This window comes from Macrobrachium rosenbergii, chromosome 30 (genome assembly GCF_040412425.1).
Source record: "Macrobrachium rosenbergii isolate ZJJX-2024 chromosome 30, ASM4041242v1, whole genome shotgun sequence".
NCBI classification, from domain to species: domain Eukaryota; kingdom Metazoa; phylum Arthropoda; class Malacostraca; order Decapoda; family Palaemonidae; genus Macrobrachium; species Macrobrachium rosenbergii.
This window is the reverse complement of record NC_089770.1, coordinates 32,165,310-32,187,168: the sequence shown is the minus strand read 5'-3', so window position 1 is coordinate 32,187,168 and position 21,859 is coordinate 32,165,310. Positions and strand designations below refer to the sequence as shown.

At 41.9% G+C, this 21,859-nt stretch overlaps 1 protein-coding gene across 3 annotated transcripts in view; it reads left to right on the top strand.

Annotated features, from left to right (window-relative positions):
• Positions 1-10,669: 10,669 nt before the first annotated feature.
• The window catches only part of LOC136855158 (piggyBac transposable element-derived protein 2-like), a 69,293-nt gene continuing 58,103 nt past the window's right edge, over positions 10,670-21,859 (top strand). For 2 of the 3 annotated variants that reach the window (XM_067132068.1, XM_067132067.1), the window contains exon 1: positions 10,676-10,802. The gene's annotated coding sequence lies outside the window, so the exon portion shown is untranslated. Of the gene's footprint in view, positions 10,803-21,859 lie in introns of all 3 variants that reach the window. The other variant, XM_067132066.1, reaches the window with a different exon arrangement.

Here is a 21,859-nt window from a genome sequence, read left to right as displayed (position 1 = left end):
TATATATATATATATATATATATATATATATATATATATATATATATATATATAACCATGAAGCTGCAAATGTAAGCTTAATATCAAATTCACTCTACCTCGGGAATATCTCCAATGGAGAATTATCACGAAGGGGAATTTGTATAAGTGATAAATGGATTGGTACCGCTGGGACACGAACCCTCGACACGTACCTATTCAGTGACTCCAGTTGATTGGCACAGTGGGACACGAACCCTCGACACGGACCTATTCAGCGACTCCAGTTGCGAACCCTCGACTCGGACCTATTCAGCGACTCCAGTTGACTGGTGCAGTGGGACACAAACCCTCGACACGGACCTATTCAGTGACTCCAGTTGATGTTACCACTGTGCCAGTCAACTGGAGTCGCTGAATAGGTCCATGTCGAGGGTTCGTGTCCCGGTGGTATCTTGATGGCGCAGTGGTAACGTCAACTGGAGTCATTGAATAGGTCCGTGTCGAGCGGACCTATTCAGTGACTCCAGTTGACGTTACCACTGCGCCAGTCAACTGGAGTCGCTGAATAGGTCCGTGTCGAGGGTTAGTGTCCCAGTGGTATCTTGATGGCGCAGTGGTAACGTCAACTGGAGTCGCTGAATAGGTCCGTGTCGAGGGTTCATGTCCCGGCGGTACCAATCCATTTATCACTTATATAAATTCCCCTTCGGCGATAATTCTCCATCGGAGATATTCCCGAGGTAGCGTGAATTTGATATTAAGTGACATTTGTAGCTTCATGATTGTATATAAATCACAGTGTGATAAAAAATTTCATATATATATTTTTATAAATATTACTGCTGTTCACCCTCAATGTATTTCTTTGTAGTAATATCAGATGAACCAAGGCAGGAAGGACGAGTTGTAGCGACAGGTCACGTAGACAGTTCAAACTTTAACGTTCGTGTGTAGGAAAGAACTCGGTAGCATTAGGCATTTAACCCCATAAGAAAAATTTCCATATCCAACCTTAAGATAGGTGGTCTCAAAGCTTTTTCTACCTGTTCTACTCGACGGATGTGTTGACAAAAATTTCAGACCCCGAGGGCATACGACGTGCTACCCTGTTTGACCCAGCGCTGGTCAGACAAGAGAGAGAGATTTAGCCACCGCGGAGAGCAGACGTCTTTTTTGGTCTCTCCATCCTTTATGTCTATCGTCTTCTATTAGTGAATTGTGGAGTGACGAATTAATCTCCAGAACTTTCGATTGTCCGTTGTATGCACAGCAACGCTTCGTCCAAGGTAAAGTCTGTGTTTTTGTTCAAGCTTCGTCAATTACTTTATCTTCGTCTGTATTTCCAACTTCCTTTGTTTCATCCTCCAGCCACCACTTATGGTAGACGCTTTTACGAAGTCTAGATTAAGCCAAATTATTGTACTGTTTAGCTTCAGCCAATTTATTCCAGTAAGATTAACTAGGACTTAGGGGAAGCAAGTCATTTTAATACTTTTGCATTCGTTGTGTCTCGAATCCATTGTTTGGAAGAGCCGTTGCGATTTTGTATTTAATACCATCTTAACGCTTGGTATCCAGACCTGCTGGCTCTGCTCTCTGACGTTCCAAGGGAACTCCCCCTCTGGCACAATCTGCTTCGTCAGCCTCATGTAGAACGGTACCACCACTCTATAGCTCCCTGTCTCTTCTCGCCTGGAGGTTATCCACCAACTCTTGCGAGCGAGAGGTTTTTCTCACATCGACAGAGATGGCGGGATACCTCAGGAAGTCCTCCGCAGTGATTTACCAGGTAAGTGGGCCGTCTTCTGTGGTTGGTGTTGTAGATGGGGTTATTCTCCGGTCGGAGCCACTCTTCAGCAGGTAGAGGATTTCCTCGTCTTTCTTCGTCGAGAAAAGCTCATATCAGTTTCAGCGGTGAAAGGATACAGGGCAGCTTTAGCCTTGGTCCTGAAGCTGAAAGGCATCGATATTTCATCATCCCTGGAAATACTGTATCCTTGCTGATGAAGAGCTTTGAACGGTCTTGCCCAGCCAGGGAGCTCAGGCCCCCGAGTGGGACGTGTCTCTCGTATTGAGGAGCCTTACTCGCACCCCTTACGAGCCGCTACGAGAAGCCACAGACAGGGATCTAACCCTCAAGACCGTCTTCCTTTTAGCCCTGGCTTCGGCGAAGAGGATTAGCAAATTGCAGGGACTTTCCTTTGCAGTCAAACACTTGAGGGGGTGGGGATCGGTAACGCTTGAATTTGTCCTGGAATTTGTAGCGAAAACTCAAAACCCAACGGTCTCTGACGTTTAGTTTGAGTCTTTTATGATCCCTTCCCTCAATGAGTTTGTAAATAACAACCCTGACGAGTTACGGCTGTGTCCTGTACGGGCGCTACGGCGCTATCTGAAGAGAACACAGCATCTCAGGCCTGAGTGTCAGCGACGCTTCGTTAGCACCGAGACCCCCAAGAAGGAAGTGTCTAAGAACACGATCTCTTTCTGGCTTCCTGAGGATATCAAAAAGGCGTATGTGGCGGCTGGCGAGGACGTTGCCAGCCCTCTACGCACCCATGCTCACGAAATCAGGGGGATTGCACCCTCCCTAGCATTCCAAAAGAACCTGTTGGTCCAGCAGGTACTAAGGGCGGGGGTGTTGTCACGCCAGACCACATTCACCTCTTTTTACCTAAGAGACATTACCCATCGGTCCTTGGACACTTTTTCCTTGGGTCCAGTGGTGGCTGCTCAACAAGTTGTGTAACTACCCAGCTCCCATAGGGACAGAGTTGCGGCTTGTCTGTTGTACGTGAGTGAGTGGGCGTGAACGGTGAGTGAGTGGGCGTGAACGGTGAGTGACTGGCTCCCCCTTCCTCCCATATCATCCTACCTTTCTTCCCTCGGGCAGAGAGTTAGGCCATACAAAGCTGAACCAGATGTCTGATGCAGGTGAGTTTCATTACTTGAGTGTCCTGTCTTTGTTACCTTTCAGGTATTCATTGATGTAATGTCCCCCTTTTTCCCTGCAAGAGGGGTTGCAGGCTAATTACCAAACCTATTCCTTATGTTGGTTCTTATACTCCATCGGCTCCTTCATGGCGAAAAGGGCAGGGCATGGGAGGTGACCGGCGCTGCCACATCAAATATTCCCACTCACGTTGTATGGTATATGAAGGCAGCATAAGTTATACAACACAAATATAATTGGTTGCTAATCAATTTTTGCCAATTATTAAAGGCCCTCGTAATTTTCTAGCATTTAACAACAATAAAACAACACGTTTATTCTTAAACGTGGCAAAAAAAATTTCCAGCGCTGCCAGTTCCTCTCTCACGTGTTAAGCTGACCTCAGGGCATAAAGATGTCAAAAGCCCGTGCCTCCACAAAGGAAGCTCAGTCAAAACACTCACTGACTCATTAAGGAGTCTGTCGCCTTACACAAACAACATGGAACGATGGAAGGAGGTCCTCGTTCCCTCATTAATCTTCATCCACAGGCTCGAGAAATCGTTCATAGGGTCGTTAAGTACTTTTCTAAAGAAAAGGCAAACCGTGGACCCATTGCGGATATCAGAAAAACACTGCAACGCGCTCAGAAGCAACAATGATACCGAGAGAACAATCAGCAGGATTTGCAAAGAAGGCAAAGATACGGAAGAGAGATGCAGCACAGCAATTTTCCTGGAACGGGAGAAGCATCAATCGAGGTGACAGATGTCAAAATCGACAAGAGCGTTTCATTCAGAACTGTTTTAGACTCATGTAAGGAAGGAAGTACCAACGCTTGATATAATCAAAGACGCGTTAAAACACAATAGATATTTTTCATCGGGTATGGGCATTCATGCAAAGGTATCTTGTATGTTATAACGATAAAAACTGATACAAAAACAAAGAAAAAAAACAATGAAATATTCCGAGTAAATGGCAAAGCTGGAGCTAAGTCTGTAAGGAAAAGAAGATATATGAATAGAAAAATGTTATGAATACTCTAACTGGAAAGAAACGAAGGACCATATTATGAATAGATGATAAATTAAATAGCTGCCGGTAATCTTATTTGTTAACCTATGTATATATATGCTGCGCTCTCTTATCTGTCTACACAATCCTTTTCAAATGCCAATAGCTCTCTCTCTCTCTCTCTCTCTCTCTCTCTCTCTCTCTCTCTCTCTCTCTCTCTCTCTCTCTCATATATATATATATATATATATATATATATATATATATATATATTATATATATATATAGACACATATTGTATATATACACAGTAAATTGACACAAAACAAGTAAATTTGAAGTCCAGTAGCGTGAGATAATCACAAGGAAGGTCCAAAAGAGATTCAATTAGGCCTATATGAAAAACAGAGACCTGGAAGAATGGAATTATTTCCGAAAGGAGTGTCGAGGCAATAGGGAACACCCAGAAGTATACTGCTCCCAGGAGACATTAACAAACGCCAAGGAGGTTAAACCTCTTTGACAGAAGCACGGATTAAAAGGGTAAATGGGAAGGGTAGGCCTTTAAAACTCGAGAGAAGTACATTTGGCAACGAGGGGACAACCTAAATCGCCATGAAGGAGTCGATAGGGTATAGTGACGTTTCCCAGACCAGAAAAAGCGGGAAATTCGCTGTGAGATCGCTTACTACCAGAACCTCACCACAGCAAGGATGGTCTAGTAGACTGGCTGGTAGCACAATGGTTCTCATAACGGTGCTCTTGGTCCAGTGGCCATGTTCCCCTGGCTCTTACCCCAGGTGTACATGAGGTGTGTTGAATTCCCAGTCATTCAGTGACCACTCTGATTCCTCCCACCGAATCTTGAGTCCCCATATGTAAAGGACCGAGGGTTTGTATTTGTGTAGGAGCAAATCGCATTTTTTAAGGTAAAATGCATTTTTCCTAACATACAAACCTGAGGTCCTTTACTCAAGTTACCCACCTCAGCCGCCCCACAATCTGCCCTAGACCAGAAAGTGAATTGATGCGCGAATCTGGGCGGTTAGCACCGTGGGTTCCCCACAGTTGCCAACCTCATGCCCAGCTGGTAGTGATACCAGCTAATGCCTTGTAAGTCTTTTGTGGCCTAAGTTCAGCTACGCCGAAAGTATCCCCATATGTAAAGGACCTCGGGTTTGTATGTTAGGAAAAATGCATTTTACCTTAAAAAATGTGATTTTAGAGCATCATCATGGCTACTAAAGGTAACCCACGCTTCCCATTTAGATTCAGTATCAATAAAGTTCATCCTGATTTCTACAACAGTTCCAAATGATTTCAGACCTGTTGAGATCATTTCATAATCACAACAGACTGGTAAGTCTTCAATATAGAGCATTCTCAAATTTTTCACACAACCTGGCTGTGTTGAGGATTTAATTTTGGATGAAGATGATTTCTTAGAGAAGTCTGTGTCCTTGCTTGAAGTCGTCATCAGTGAAGCATAGCTAGGGGTCCAGGGGTAGGGAAGTCAGGAGGGGGATCAGGAGATTTGTTATTGCTTCTTTTTGTCAATTTATTTTTTGAGAAGTCATCAACATTTGCAGAAATCTCAATCTCCAAGGTGGGTGCAGAGGTCATCATCTGTGCCAGAGCAGCACCATCACAGGGTCCAGGGGTGCTCGAATCCTTATAAATGCTAGATATAAAGATTTGAGAGGGGTAAAAAAAATAATAATAGATCTGAAAACCTTAAAAAGATTCATCAGCCTTTCGTGGGATTTATTCTTCCACCAATGGCACAAGTGAGAACTGACTCCCAAATGTCCGTGTCCCTACCCTACCCCACAGGGGATGGCACAACATGATTAGAGTGGCCCAAGTGTAAGCCAAACCTGCTTGCTAGGACTGAAGGTATTATGAGAATACAATCATCCCCACCCTAATCATGTTATGGGCAAACCGGATAGAATGCCGAGAGTCCTGTCCCCAGAACCGGAACCCCCTGGAATCCGTGGTCCAGCCCTACAGAATATTTCCTCCTGATATCTCTCAGGTCTGAACATTATCAGGCAGCTGATGGTCCTACCACAGTTCTCACTATTTAGCTTCAGATATAAACCCAATGCCAGCTATGATATTTTTCCTGTTTATCAGGTTCAATAAATTTTAGTAAAAGCTGAAAATTCCACAAAAATTAATTCAAATAAATATGTAATGGTATATGGAGACTCTTGGATTCAAACCAGGAACAGATTCCTGGGGTTCAAGAGCCCCCTCACTATGTCAAAGTGGTCCCAAATCAAGGGGGCTCTGTCTAGTGCCAGATGCTTCAGTAGTTACTGAGAGTTCGTGAGGTGAAGACGTACATTTTTTGTCTGGCTGTATTGCTGACAGAGAAATCTCCGTTTGACTGGATTAATATAATAAGGAGCAAATGTGATTTATTATTAATCGCCTACGGATTTTTACTCGGCTTCTGCTGTGGCGGCAGTGTTTTGTATTTTTATAGTGTTGTGTGGTGGGACAAAAGTGTTTATATCCTGTGAACTGTCGGTGATGTCAAACCAAAGGCACTTTTGATGAAAGTGCTGGTAAGTGTTCAAGTGCTGCTGGTTCTTTTCTTCTGTCACTTTTCATCGTAAACACAGATGTATTATTTATTAGGCTGATTTATGAACGTCTTCATTCACATATACAGGCCTAGGTATATGTAGAACAACCTAACTGCAAACAGTCTTCATTAATAGCTACATCGTGGAGGAGCTGTTTAGATGAGGTTTCCCAAAGGACCAGTGTTTTTTGCCGTCGATAATACTATGCATATCCTTCACAGCATCATAAATCAGTAATTAATATTTCCTACTAAGAACAATATTTTTGGATACTTATTTCTAGATATTTAGGCGGAATGACACAAATACTTGAGGCCCAATTGGGAGAGAATCGGCCGTGACTCATTCAGGACCATTTCATGGTATTGTAATATCATTCACAATTGAAATATTGCTCTCGTACGTTACTGATAGGAAATCATGTTAAAATGCAGATTGAATATTAACATCCAAGGCCCAATGTATTTAGTACGTTCAACTTATCGAATTAATTTCTACTGGCCCCTCAATTAATAATAATAATAATTAATAATAATAATAATAATAATAATAATAATAATAATAATAATGGCTGCCAAGAGATTCACAATTTCGTGAAAAACAATGTGTAATAAAAATCCACAATTATATAGCAAGTAATATATTTGCTATATAAGTGAGGATTTTTATTAAATAATAATAATATAATATAATAATAATAATGGGTAGTTTATCCTTTATCCGGGTAACCGTACAACAACCACTCTGCACAGGTAAGTAGCTCGATCCTGACCCAGCGACCCGACCCAGCGATGACCTGACCCAGTGACCCAACCCAGCATGACCATTCTAGCACAGAATTCAAACTGTTAACATGGCGTCTGCTCATCCTTCTCACGTTCAATTTGCCGCTGCAAACCCGGTGAATATTATTGATTTAGTGAAATTATGTGATAATGAAAATGAATTGCATTTGTTTCTGATGAAAAGTGGCCTTTTAGGGGATTTTAGTGGTCTGTGTGAACAGTGTAAGGAAGGAATAGTTAGGGGTACAATTTCCCCGTAACCCGTGGTTAGTGCGCACAGCGTGATATTACCGCTTGCCAGAATATACATGCTTGCCAGGAATCAGTCAAAAAGCAGATAAGGTGCAGCTACGCCAAAACTGAAAGCAGAAATGTGTAAAAATGACCGCTAACAAGCACAGGCTCCACAGTTTTTGTCTGTCCACCATTTTTGTTGTGTATCGTTCCGCCAGTTTTCTTGTCAGACCTTACCGCCATCTAGTGGTAGGTTCTGACTAGAAAACTGGCTGAAGGTAGGGTTGCCTGGGTAAACCATAGCCGCTCCATAATAATAATAATAATAATAATAATAATAATAATAATAATAATAACAGCCAATTTCAGTTGACTTGCCTGGAGATCATTGGTATTTGCTCCTCGTTAATTGATGTCTTCATCCCGATAATAGTGAAACAGAAAACGAGATTTTGAAAGAAAATTAAAAACAGGATAACATGAGTTCTTGTGACTTCTCTTGACTGAAGACGAGAGAGAGAGAGATGCCTGGTAATGTTCCTTGAGACACAGATTGCTCTATCTTACACGACAGTGAAAACTGTCTTATTTTAAGATGTAGTTATTGTGACTTCTCTTGACTGATGACGAAAGAGAGAGAGAGAGAGGGTAGGGTCATGTTCCCTAAGGGTGCCCCTATACGGTAAATATTAATGACCAATATACCGGTATTGTCAGAACCATTGAATTTGTAGGGGGAAGGTTGAAGGGTTGTTCAACAGTACTGAAGCAATCTTTCTAAGTTGATCATAACAAGTCTCTTGTCTGAGGGTGGAATTGAGACAATGAACCTCACTTTCACCTCACCACTGCAATGAAACCTTGTCCGGAGCTACCCAAAGTTTCAAGGAAGCAGAGAAGGATTTTATGAGAGAATGGCTTCGCTCATACAGTACAAGTGGATGTCATCTTCCTGGAAGGTGAAAGCAGAGTATAGCAGCAAAAATAGGAACCGAAGGACTATGCAATAAAGCTGGGGAAATATAGAGAAATACCCAAATTCTACCCTACATGATATAAAGAAGCAGCTTAATTCGCCTGGGACAATCTTTGGGAAAGAACCGAAGAAGATTATTAAATTCGAAGAGGTCTGGCACAGACTCTGATGAAGTCTATGAATCGACATCATATTTCTTTCAGGAAATGATGTTATTTCTGCGAGACCTGGAAACTCTCGCAGAGTCCGTTAGTACCATAGATAGATGACCATGAGGGCTCTTACAACTTCACAGATGAATCAACTTCAGTGAGTATTTATAGCCTTTATTCATCATGACCGTATAGCAATTATGTAACTATATATACTGTTGTTTTATGCGATGGAAACATGTAAAATACAACAAAATAAAACATACTTAATCATATAAAAAAAATTTAACAATGAAAAACTAGAAACATGCAAAATATAAAATATAACAAAAGTATTTATAAATATTAAGGAATATAAACAATGAAAAACTAAATCCTAAGTCTGACAGCAGATTTTCGTGGGTATTTTCACTTCTTCTCTTGTAGTACTGTAGGCTGCTTGTCCTTCCTCCAACGACGCTTTCTTTGGGGTTTCTTCTTGAAGTAAAACAACAATGATTAAGGCTACTGAAATAGAAGCAGTATCCAATGCAGGCATGTTGCTTCTATGAAGTCCTGTAGAAATCTAGATATTGACCATAAAATTGAATGGTCAGAGGGCACCCTAACTTTATTTTTTATCGCCACTGAGATATGGGAGAGGGTCAATGTTGATCTGGGTCAAAAGGATCGATGTGAAGAAGCCGATCAGTGGCGTTCCTGAGGGGGGGAGGGGCTGTTTGAGATCGCCCTCTGGGCCCCAAAGTGAAGAGGGGCCCCAAAATGCGAAATTTAACCATTACTGCTATAACAGGACAAGCTAAATCCAGTGACCCCAAAATGGTCAAGGGCCCCATTTATATTTGGACCCGAAAGTTTGGGGCCCACTAAAGGGCCCCAATTTCCAATTTTGTGAGCAGAAATGTTATGTAAAAGAAATAGGGCTCTCCGTGGGGACTCCTCCAATCGTAGAGCCCATTACGGACTTTCTCATACGGATCGGAGGAGGGTGGATAACGTCGATTGGGTTAAGGGCAGGGCCCATCTAAGGCAATTGATCACTGCTTATAGCGGTTCTAATTATCATCTGAGGGCCCCACATAATGGCCCCATTTGCCCAGATAATACATATTCAAATGATTCAAAGAATCTGGCCTCCACATCATATCTCCATCAGAGTAGCCTACATTACTGTTATCCTCATTTTTACCATTTATCATTATGTTTAACTGGATTAAGCGGATCTTCAATTATTCAATGTACACCTAGTTTTAAGAAATAAAATATCTGAAATTTGCATTTACAAGTGCCTTTAAAATGATCCTACAATTGCTCATATTCTAAAAATTTTCCCCGCGGCCGGCTTACAGCGCCCCGCCCCGAAGCCCCCCAGCTGCTTTGGCTGGCTTCGCTCGCCTCCCACCCAATAAGAGGGCCCCCAAACGGGACACTGACCCCCGGGCCCCAAAATGTCTAGGAACGCCCCTGAAGCTGAAGCCGATAGAGACCATTACGTTTCTGCTTCCTGTAAATAATATATATAAATTATATTTATTATATTTCTAATAATGTAGCATGCCAAAAGACGTAGTTTTTAACCCATAGTTACCTCGACTAGAGACCCACAGGTCGCCCCAAGAATGCCTTATTTATTATATTTATCAGTAAAATAACCCGATTTACAATTGAAATATAATTGAATTACATTTTTTTATATTTTCATCGACGTAGCATGTTAAAACACGATATCGTTAAACCATAAACACGTAAAATAAATTGCTATATTTTTGCGACATACTTTAACGGGAGCTCAAACTTATTGAATAAGGTAGAAAATAAGTAAATCGCCAAAACTACTTTATTAAATAAATTTTAAAGTAAAATAACTGAATATTATATTGAAATAATATAATTTAATTGAATTTTTTACATTTTAATATATTTAAAATGTAAAAAAACGCAATTAACCACGTAAAAACGACTCAAATAAAGGACCTAATCATCTTGGGTGGAAAGCGGCTGAGTGACGGTTGACCTTGTAAGCAAATAGTTGTTCTTTCGTCGACCGTCGCCAGAGAGCTGGTCACACAAATCAATCGATTTCGACCGGAAATATTAACTGAATTACCCAATTGAAGGTCAACCAAGGTAAATCAATGATTGAGGTTGAATTCGTGAGTGTAAAATTGTGTTAAATTTAAGTTTTTGAGTTAATTATGGTCGAATTACGTGAGGCATTTCCCGTCTCTCGAAGGCAAAGGTGACGGTGGTCGGTCCTATTTAAGCGTTATTTAATAGGTTCAGACCCTCATTTCCGTTATTTAAATCGTATTTTAATAACGCTAAAGGTCAACCGAGTGGTTGGAGTTGATTCTGAGTAAAGTTAATTGTGTTAATTTTGAGATATGGGGTTAAATATGGTTAGAATGAGGTTGCGATGACCGACGTTTTGTAGGCGTTATTTAATCGACTCGAACTGTAATTTACGTTATTTAAATTGTGTTTTGGCTTTTAAGTCGCTGCCTTAGGGTTGCATTTGCTTTGGGATTGGTGGTTTTAATGGTATGATAAAGCATTCCTAACCAGGCCTATGTAAGGCTAGACTAGGTCAGGCTAGGCTAGGAGTCAGTATTAGCTCTGTTGTTTTATGAAAATGGTGGTAATTCTACTTATTAGTTCCGCGCCTCTTTTTACCTTTTCAACTGGTTTTCTCTACACTTTTAGGGGTCCTGATACTGGCGGGCATCTGTTTGTTGTCGGCCAAATGGAATGTCCCTTCGCCGTGTTTAGTACTGGCCCCGGGGTGGTTGGGTATCCATACGTTAACAAGTTATTGCACTTGCCGGACGGGATACGAACCGTTTGAAACAGACGTAGCCGTCCTCTGCCTTGTGAAGATCGCGTATGGAAACCCCGGCAATTCTAAGCCGACAGTCAGCAGTGAGCTAGACTATGGCAGTTGATGTTTTCCTATGTTACTTTACTTGCTTTACAAGAATTTAAAGTAATAAATTGGCTGTAAAAAACTGTAATTGACCTTTGAAGACTACACTACTGACAGGGTAGATCTCAGCCGGCATTCTGCATCAAGCCCCGGGATGCCGGCTTCGACCTACCCCACATTAGGTAATTCAGGTCATGTAGTCTTCAAAGGTCAATTGCATTTTAGTTACAGCCTGCCAACAAAATATTACTTTCAGTTCTTGTAAAGCAAGTAAACTAACAAATAAATGTCGGGTAATTCTAAGCCGGCTGTCCGCGGTGAGCTAGACTATGGCAGTTGACGTTTTCCTATGTTATTTTACTTGCTTTATAAGAATTTAAAGTAATATTTTGTCAGCCAGCTGTAACTAAACTGTCATTGACCTTTGAAGACTACACGACTTGAATTGCCTAATGCGGGATAGGTCTAAGCTGGCATTCCGCGGCAAGCCCCCCACCCCTCCACAGCTAATATACTGCAAAATTGTAACCAGTAAACACCTCTAGGGTACGTTAGGTTGGTATTTTCAGGGGTGTTTACAGGTTACAATTTTGCCGTATTAGCTATGGAGGTGGGTGGGGGGCTCAAGGCGGAATGCCGGCTTATATCTACCCTGTTGGTAGTGTAGCCTTCAAAGGTCAATTACAGTTTAGTTACAGCCGGCCGACAAAATATTACTTTAAATTCTTGTAATGCAAGTAAAATAACATAGTAAAACATCAATTGTCATAGTCTAGCTCACCACGGACAGCTGGCTTAGAATTACCAGGGGGACTGTGGGAATTTGGGGTTCTGGGTGGGGGAAAACAGAGAAGTGGAGCGGACTTGTTTACGTTACGGGGACGCTGGCTGGAGGGAAAAACGAGAGGGAGCCATTCGCAAAAGGGGGCGGTTAGCGAGGCAGGGGAGGAGAAATTTCCTCACGTGCCCCAAAAGCAGGGTTAAGTGGGGAGCGGTGCAAGAAGGGAGTGGGAGGTAGATTGCGCAAGCGGTAAACTCGTCAAGGACGAGTGTGGGTAGAAGCGTAACACTGGGGGTGGGGGGAGAGAGGAAACACTGAGCGGTATGGGGGACGGGGTTAAAATGTGTGTGCGACAAAATACAAACTTCACCAACTTTACCAGAAGCCGTAAAAGTGGAGAAAAACCCAGTTTCCGAGGTAAAAACCAGAGTGGGAAGGCACCAAGAGCTGGCTGGAAGGAGCAACCTGCCAGGAAAAAACAGTTTGCAGGTAAAAAAAATGAACACCAACAGAACTAACCAGCCTTACCTTAGGGACCGGCAGGGTAGAGCATGGTGTTGGGGTCGAGGAAATGATTCTTAAAATAGGCTCCAGCCAGGTAGCCTACAAAACTGTACTTCCTCCTGACAAAGCTTGATTAACTGTTTGCAGTTACCTAAGGCAGAAAAGCTGCAGTAGCTGATATATAAACTAGCACAAGTCACTAGGGGGGTGTGTAGAGTTATGGGCTCAGACAAACGCGATGTTGACAGAAGGGATTCAGCCACTGTACTGAACAAGAAACGCAAAATCTGTATGTTTTAAGGCGTAGGTTTGGGTAGCAGATATGGACTTTTGTTTATCAAGAGGGGGTGGCAAGCAGGGGGTTTTGGCACAACTTGGTGCTGGGGGAAGGGTTTGCGTGAGGAACTTTGAGGGGGGAAGGGGAAACTTACGTGACGGTAACAGGAATGGTTTTGTTGAAAAAGCTTCACGCTGGTTATGACAGTAAAGCAAAGAAACCATAAATGTTTGAAAATGCGGCTGGGCAAAATGTATCTTTTGGGGTACAGATACGCTTTTGCCGTGTTTAGTTCTGGGTTAGCAGGTTAAATGCATTTTGCAGTGTTTAATAGTAGGTTCGGGGGAATGGAATCCCGCTGGTTTTGATAAGGAAACAGAGAAATGATGCTGCCGTGCAAAAGATTTATGTAAGGAAAGTTTTTTGTTTTTGGGGTACAGATAATCTTTCGCCAAGTTTAGTACTGGGTTGGCAGGGTAAATGCATTTCACCGTGTTTAGCAGTATGTTTGGGGGGATATAATCTCCCTGCGCGTTCAGTACTGGTTTGGGGGGGTACCTGTGTTGCAACAGTTGCAGGTAAGCGCAACCAAGAACGTTGAAACATATACAGGAATAAACTTAAAAGCGTATATGTGCTTTTTTCTTTGCAGTGTTAACTTATACAGTAGTTTGGGAGGATTGCATGCAGGGTGTGTTAGATTCATGCTTAGGGATAACAGATTAACAAGTTACTACACTCACCAGACAAAATATGAACAGTTCAGAACAGACGTACCCGTGCCCTGTCATGTGCAGGATGCATATGTGAGCCCCGGAAAAAGGACAGCCCCCCAAGGAGGGGGTTGCGTTAGCAACTTGGAGTGGCAACGTTCAGCGGGGTTTCCTCAGTGGGGGGACAACAGCACAACGTGATTGGTCAGATAAGTGTTTGGGAGGGTTAGGTCCCCAAACTCCGAGTTTCCTCAGTAAGGGAGTGAGGGATGAACCAATGGCTCCCCAATAAATGTTCAGGAGGTTAGTAGTAATGGGAGGGGGTGCCTTTGTGTCAGCTCATTTAATTTTCTTGTTTGTTCTCTGTTTATTTAGTGGTTTCTCATGTCTGGGGTGCCAAAAAATCTAGATTTTGGCTGGTGTCTCATCCCCAGCCGTGTAGGCTACCCCACCCAATAACCCCGCTTTCCCTAGGGGTCCCCTGAATTGTAGGGCAGAAACAAGCGGGGGAGCTGTTACATAGCCATCTAACACTCTCCCGGGGGTATACCCCACCCAGAACCCCACATTCCCTTCGGGTCCCCTACCTTGTTGGTTTAGGGGGAGCAGATCACCTGTCCAGGGGGTATACCCCACCCATAACCCCGCTTTCCCATCAGGCCCCCTACCTTGTTGGATGAACTTCAGGGGTTAATTAGGCTGGAGCGCCAAAAACGAAAGGTCAATTCATAATTAGCAACCAAAAAACTGTAGAAAAAGTAAAGTTATATCGTCGTCAGCTGCGCGGAGCTACTGTATAGTTCTACCCTAAGTATTAACTCTGCGTGTGTTTTTACTTCAGAAATTGGTTTTTCCTATAGGGTGAGTGCTCGGGCCATGACATGTTGGCCAAACAGCAAAATTTTTGGGATTAGTATTCGATACTCACTTGAACTGGAAAGCCCAGATAACATACGTAAAATCTAAATGTAAAAGAGCATTAAATCTAATTAGAAAACTATTGAACAGTACTTGGGGAGCCAATAGACATACCCTTACTGTACTGTATAAAGCACATTTCTGTCTATGATTGATTATGGAAGCGAAGTATATGGCTCGGCATCGGACCCAGCACTGAAAAAGTTAGACCCTGTTCACAATGGTCTTAGAATATGCTCAGGAGCCTTTAGATCGTCACCAAAATCATCGTAACAAGTTGAATGTGGCGAACTGCCTTTGTCTTTCCATAGAGAGCTAGTAACAATGAAAAGTGCTTTAAGAATTCAAACTAGTGATTCTCCAACCAAAAAATTATTTAAATTAAGAGATGTATTTATAAACAATCATCCACCACCTTTCCCAATTAGATCTAGAAGATTGTTTGAGTTGCTGAATATAAATATACAAGTGCCTTTAATAGTAAAATCACCTCCTCCCTGGACAATGAATAAAATGAGAATTTGCACACACCTCAAGTATTTATCAAAAAGTAACTCATATACAACAGAACACCACAGACAACATACAACAGAGCAAATGAGCCAAAAAGGTCCACATTACGCGATATATGCGGATGGATCTAAATCAGAACAGTGGGATGTGCTGCAGTAGTCTAGACATCATGTCTGCAACAATATTCCTTTTACCTGGGATGTACTCAACTACAAAATCAAAATCACTCAAATCCTCCACCGTTCGTGCAGACCTAGCATCCGCTCCTTTCATTCCCTGCAGATACCGTAAAATGGTCTAACTTCGGACGATTTTTTTAGTTTTTGTTGCATAACTTCGTGTATAGCTACACTAATAAAATTCTTTTGGTGCCAGTGGATAGCATGGCAAAGTGCCAATCAACTTGACAAAGAAAAATTCTTGAACTCTACAAAAACAATATTAGGTGTTGAAGTTATCAGTGCTTACTTCGGACAGGGTTGTCTATCTTCGGACACCTATTAATTTAGCATTATAACTATATACAGCAAATGTTTGATAATTTCGGACAGCACATGGTTACTTCAGACACCCAGGAAGTCTTTAAAAAATGCAAAAAAAAAAAATGACCAACATGCGTGGTCACTGTGAACCTGTTTAGAAAAATAACGGGAATAATATTTCTTTTTTCGACTATAATTTCACTGTTTAATACTAGACATTAGATCACATAGTTATCACATATTTTCATAATAGAAATAATCACAGATCATGTAAAAACTTCTCTAAGCAAAAAAAAATCACAAAAAATGTCTCTGGGCATTCACATAACACCAGAATTAAAGCAGTATTTTCTGTTGCTTAACTTTGCAAACTGGTGGGACCATTGCAACAATAACCTTACAAAAGCTTCATTTTATTTTATTTTTTTATTTTTTAAAATTCAAAGAAGTTTTAGTTAAATCAGTTTCTTCCATATCCTAACATTATAGATTTTTATTGTGCATACATGCATATAAGCACCCTGTGTCTCAGACACACATGTGGAGTGTGTTTTATTTATCATGAATATTTATGTAATATAAACCATTGATGATCAATGTTTATATTAAATATTCATGATAAATAAAAACACACACACTGTGTCATGAGAGAGAGACAAGGTGCTTATATGCACACTGTAATACATGTCTGTAGGTTAGGATATGCAAGAAATATAAAACTAAAACTTCTTTGAACTTTAAAAAATAAAAAAAAAATAAAATACCATTCTTTGGCTTGTAGTAAGGAGAACTAAAATAAATACTCTTCTTTTGTTTGTAATAACTTCATAAATCTGTTCCTGAAAACCTTACTGACATGGAAGACTTGGTTGTGTTCATGACCCTTTCAGGCTATTTAATGCCTCTCCTATTATTTTCTCTTTTCCCAGGTCATCAGTGAGATCATTTTAGTCTCATCATAGTTAATTATATTTTCTGGAGGGACTCCATCCAAGGTTATATTCAAATTGTCATAGAATGTTTTTAGTACAGCAGTACTTGCTTTAGCCCTCTGGGTCTTGATATTTTGAGACGCTCGTCTTGAGAGCTTTGATTTGTGCCTCTTCAGAAATGAGAGACCCCATTCATGACCTGGAGTATTGTCTTTAAAGCGAGACACTGTTCACAAGCATCCTGAGATCCAAGTATATCCAGAGGGAAGCCCCAGTCAGCCAAAGTTATTCTCTCACACAATAGAGACTCCTCTTCATGACTGAGAACTGTTTGTCGTCCAACTGATTTAGTGTGGGTGCCTTTAATGTAATCATGCAATGTGCTTTTACCCAAGTTCCATTTTTTTGCAGCTGCACGTACACATTTTTTTTTTCCACATCACTTTTAGCTTTTTCCAATTTTTCGTTTGATACGTTAGCAGTGTATTTTCTTGCTGCCATTGGGGCCATTTTTTTCTTTGGTAATGGCATAATTATGTTCTGCACTGTTTAGGACTTTTTTTTTTTTTTTTTTACAGTTTTCACTTATGTGTCTGAAGTTACATGTCTTTTACTTTATGACTGAAGTTACACTTTTTTCCTGCAAAAAAAAAAAGGTAATCTTACTTTTATTACTGTCACATGACTACATATGAACATTTAGTAAAATCACTTATGTGTTATCTACCATAGATTTGCTTTAAAATGTCCCTGCCCATGCTCATACAACAGTTGTCATTTCTCTTGAGCAATTAAAGTTTTCCAGGGTAAAAAATAAAGCATTTTCTTATTTGAATTATAATTTTTTTTTATGTACATAGGTTCATGTTTCCTCCATCAATACTGCATAATATGATTCAATAACAAATCTCTTAACTACCTACATTTTCATTTTTCCTAAATACTTAAATGCATTTCCGGAACAATGCATTTTTACATTTTATCCAAAATGTCCGAAGTTACCCCCTATGTCCGAATTTAGACCATTTTACGGTACACTAGAGGTTGATGGTCAGTACGTACCACAAACCTCACACCATATAGAAACAGTCGTAACCCTTTTACACAAAACCACAGGGCAGCCAACTCTCTCTTGACAGTCAAAAACTTTCACTCTGCCGAACTAAACGCCTTATTTATGTATGCTATCACACTATCCCTTTCAACTCCATTCTCCACTTGCTTCTGCATCAAACATCCACCCATTGACACTCCACTTGCATCCGTATATACTTCTAGCTTACTGGCATCTGCACTGTAGTCAGGGTAAGCCAACTCCACATCCTTCACCACTTCCTCTTTCAATTTCTCGAACGCTTTCACCATCCTTTCATCCCACTTCACAACTGTACTCTTCCTACAGCCTGTCCATTCTGACAACGGCTTTGCAATTCCCGAACAATCTTCCACAAACCTCCTTCCAAACTCGATCAGTCCCAAAAATCCACGCAACTCTCGCACAGTCCTGGGTCGAGGGAAATTTCTCACTTTTTCTACAAACTTTTCTGCTTTTCACACTCCAGACTCACTCACCTTATGGCCCAAAAACTCCACCTCCTCCACGAACCACTCACACTTACCTTGACTTTCACCCCCACTTCTAACTTCTTCTTCACTGCTCGCACCAACCTCTTGTGCACTTCTACCATCTTACTCATCACCAAAATGTCATCCAGAAACACCAACACATTCTTGCTAGGAAAACCACTCAGCACGACATTCATTACTCTCTGGAAGGCAGCTGGGGCATTTGCCAATCCAAAACTGAGATTGCAGAACTGATACTGTTTTTTTGTAGTCGAGAAGGCGGTTATCAGTCCACAATCCTCCGCCACTGGCATCTGATAATATCCCCTTACCAGATCCATCTTGCTAAGCACTTTCATCCCATGCATCCTGTACACACAAAGGGAATCTTTCCTTCACTGTCACCTCATTTACTCTCCAATAATCATTACACATTTGCAGACTCCCATCAGGCTTTCTTACCGGCACAATTGGACTTCTGTATTCCAAGCACTATTACTGAGTTCAATCACTCCTGTAGGTCCCGTTGCTAGGTAACCAGTTGGTTCTTAGCCACGTAAAATAAATCTAATCCTTGGGGCCAGCCCTAGGAGAGCTGTTAATCAGCTCAGTGGTCTGGTTAAACTAAGATACACTTACTTATTTTCCAACTCTTTACACTGCTCTTCAATCTCTTGCATTACCGGAGCCAGGAAATGTCAGGGTCTCTGATAAATCGGTGTTTTCATGTGTCGGCTGAATACAGAACTCCGGCAATCTAGCTGTCCCAAAGTCCTCATTCCCTTGACTCAACACAACCTTTCTCTCCCACAACAACTCATACACCTGCTCTCTTTCTCACTCAACTTATCATTCAACCTTAAGCTTTTCCTTACTCCACTCTTCTGTCCTTTCTCCTTTGGCCATCACATCATACCCCTTAATGTGCTTACTATCACTCAAATCGACTACACTTCTTAAACTTCCTAATCAATCACCAAGATGTATACCTCTCCACCTTTTCTTTTTCACATCCCCACATACCTCCACACACACCTTTGGGTCCTTTACATCCATAATCCCATCAAACACATGCGACCCGCCTTATAACATGCAAAGCTACCATCCAACATAAACATTTCTCCCAAACACTCTGCACCGACCCCAACATTGGTCCTTCCCCCTACTTTCACACTCCACACACTTCCCTAATCGCTTGGCAATTGTATATCCTCCATCGCATACTCCTCCACTCCAGAAACCATCTTCAAACTTACTTGTCCATCCTCCTCCACACACATACAACTTCACGCTGGTTTCATTCCCCATTTGTATTTCTGTCATTTCTTGTTCTGGGTACACCTTTACCCTGTTTTTCTTCAAAAATGCATACCCCAGCAACATATCATACTTCTCATTCACTCTGTCCATAACGTAAAAATCCTCCTCCTCCAGCCTTATTCCTGCAACCGCAACTGACTCAAAAAACATCGCACACACCCTTACTTCCAATCCTCCAATCCCTGTCACATATCCAGCACATTCCTGCTTCTGTGTTAGGCTTTTTTTTATTTTCTCATATGCCTCTCTGAAAACCACATTTCCACTACAACCAGTATCAATCAATGCTTTCATTAACACTCCACCACAGTCTACCCTAACACACAAACAACAATCTACTCGTTCCCCAAAACAGACATTCCAAGTCACAAACCCTTCTCTCACATGCAATACATCTATCCCTTCCATACCAGAGGGCTCACCATGGTAAACCCCCTTCTCACTTAGTTTCCCTGTGGTTGGGATTTGGTATGGCAGACTTCTTTCACATGACCCTCCATTCCACATCCTTCACACTTGCTCCGAGGGTTCTTACATGTTCCGGCAAAATGCCCTTTCATTTCACAGTTTCCACAACGACTTCCATTTACTCCTACTCTCCTTCCACTCTGGCAGTCTCTCACTCAATGCCCTGTCTTTCCACAGCCGAAACACTTCAACTCTTTCGCTTGTGGGCAATCCCTCCACACATGCCCTCCTTTCCACAGCCGAAACACTCACCATTGGCAATCAGCTTTCACATGACCAGTCCTGCCACACCTGAAACACCCCTTAATACTACTGTACTACTCACTCCCATCTGCCTTTCCCTCTTATTCCCATTCACTCTACCCACACTCCCACTCCTAAACCTCTCCCGGCTTCTGCTCGAGCTTTGTTTTCCGTTACTCCACACATTCAGTTGCACATTCCTTCTTCCTCTTTCTACCCGGTCTTTCCTACACTCCTCCAACAAGGCTCACATCACACTTAGCTCCTCACGCACCAAAGTGTCCTTATACGTCCTTCCATTTACCACCTCAGACCCAGCGTACATCTCCTTTGGTTCATCCTCATCTACTCTCAGGTCTTCTAGGATCTCTTAAAACATCCTCCCAATTTAAGCGCTTTCCTGATCACCGCTTCCATCCTTTTTCCATCTCATTTAAAATCACCCTAATCTTCTCAGGGATAGTGGCCAAGAACTTGCACATGAGGTGTTTGTTTTCCTCAATTCCTTCCTCTCCATTCTTCCTTTTGGCCAACGCTTCCAGCCTATGAGCATACAAGCCTACTTCCTCTCCAGCCTTCATCTTGGCCTCTTCAAACTTATCATCCTTCTTGTACACAACACTTCCTTTCATTCTCTTCAAAGTTAAGTATATCTTAGTTTAACCAGACCACTGAGCTGATTAACAGCTCTCCTAGGACTGGCCTCATCCAAGGATTAAACTTATTTTATGTGGCTAAGAACCATTTGATTACCTAGCAACAGGACCTACAGCTTATTGTGGAATTCGAACCACATTATACCGAGAAATGAATTTCTGTCACCAGAAATAAATTCTTCTAATTCTTCATTGGCTGGCCGGAGACTCGAACTTGGGCCTAGCAGAGTGCTAGCCGGCAACTCTACTGACTCATCCAAGGAGGAACTATATACTCCTATAGCACATCTTCAACCGCTCATCCAGGAACTCTCCCAGCCGCTTCATCCACACACTTTCATTCTCTCCATACATAATAACTGGCGCCCAACGTGGGGCCTCTTTGATATTGAAGCCAGTCCTCATTTGAGATGGCAGAGGGAGCAGGTTTACCTTTTGGGTCAGGTGAAGGGGATCAGGGTTCCCAGGTTGGATAGGCTGATGTGCATGATGGTCAGCCTGTAGGATAAGTTCTGCCCAGGTAAGGAAAGTTATTTGGTTGCCAGGATAGAGGCAATAGATAAGAAGGTGTGTGAGATCCGAAGAAAGTGGCTGGAGTGGCTAGGACTGAGCCTGTTGTTGGGGAGGGAAGTGAAGATGCTGAGGCAAAAGGTGCAAAGGAGAAAATCCCTAAGAAAGGGAAGTTGTTGTTAAATAAGAGTAAGGGAGGACTTGCCTTTGATGAGGGCAGTGTGAGTGAGGTGGATGAAAGTGATAGGGAAGACAGTAGTTAGAAAAAAGAGGGAAGGAAGAAGAAAACACAAAAGGGGAGAGGTGTGAGGAAAGAGGAGTTGAGTTCCCGGATTTTGAGGTATAGTTCAGACTCGGAAGTTGATGACCTTCAGAAGA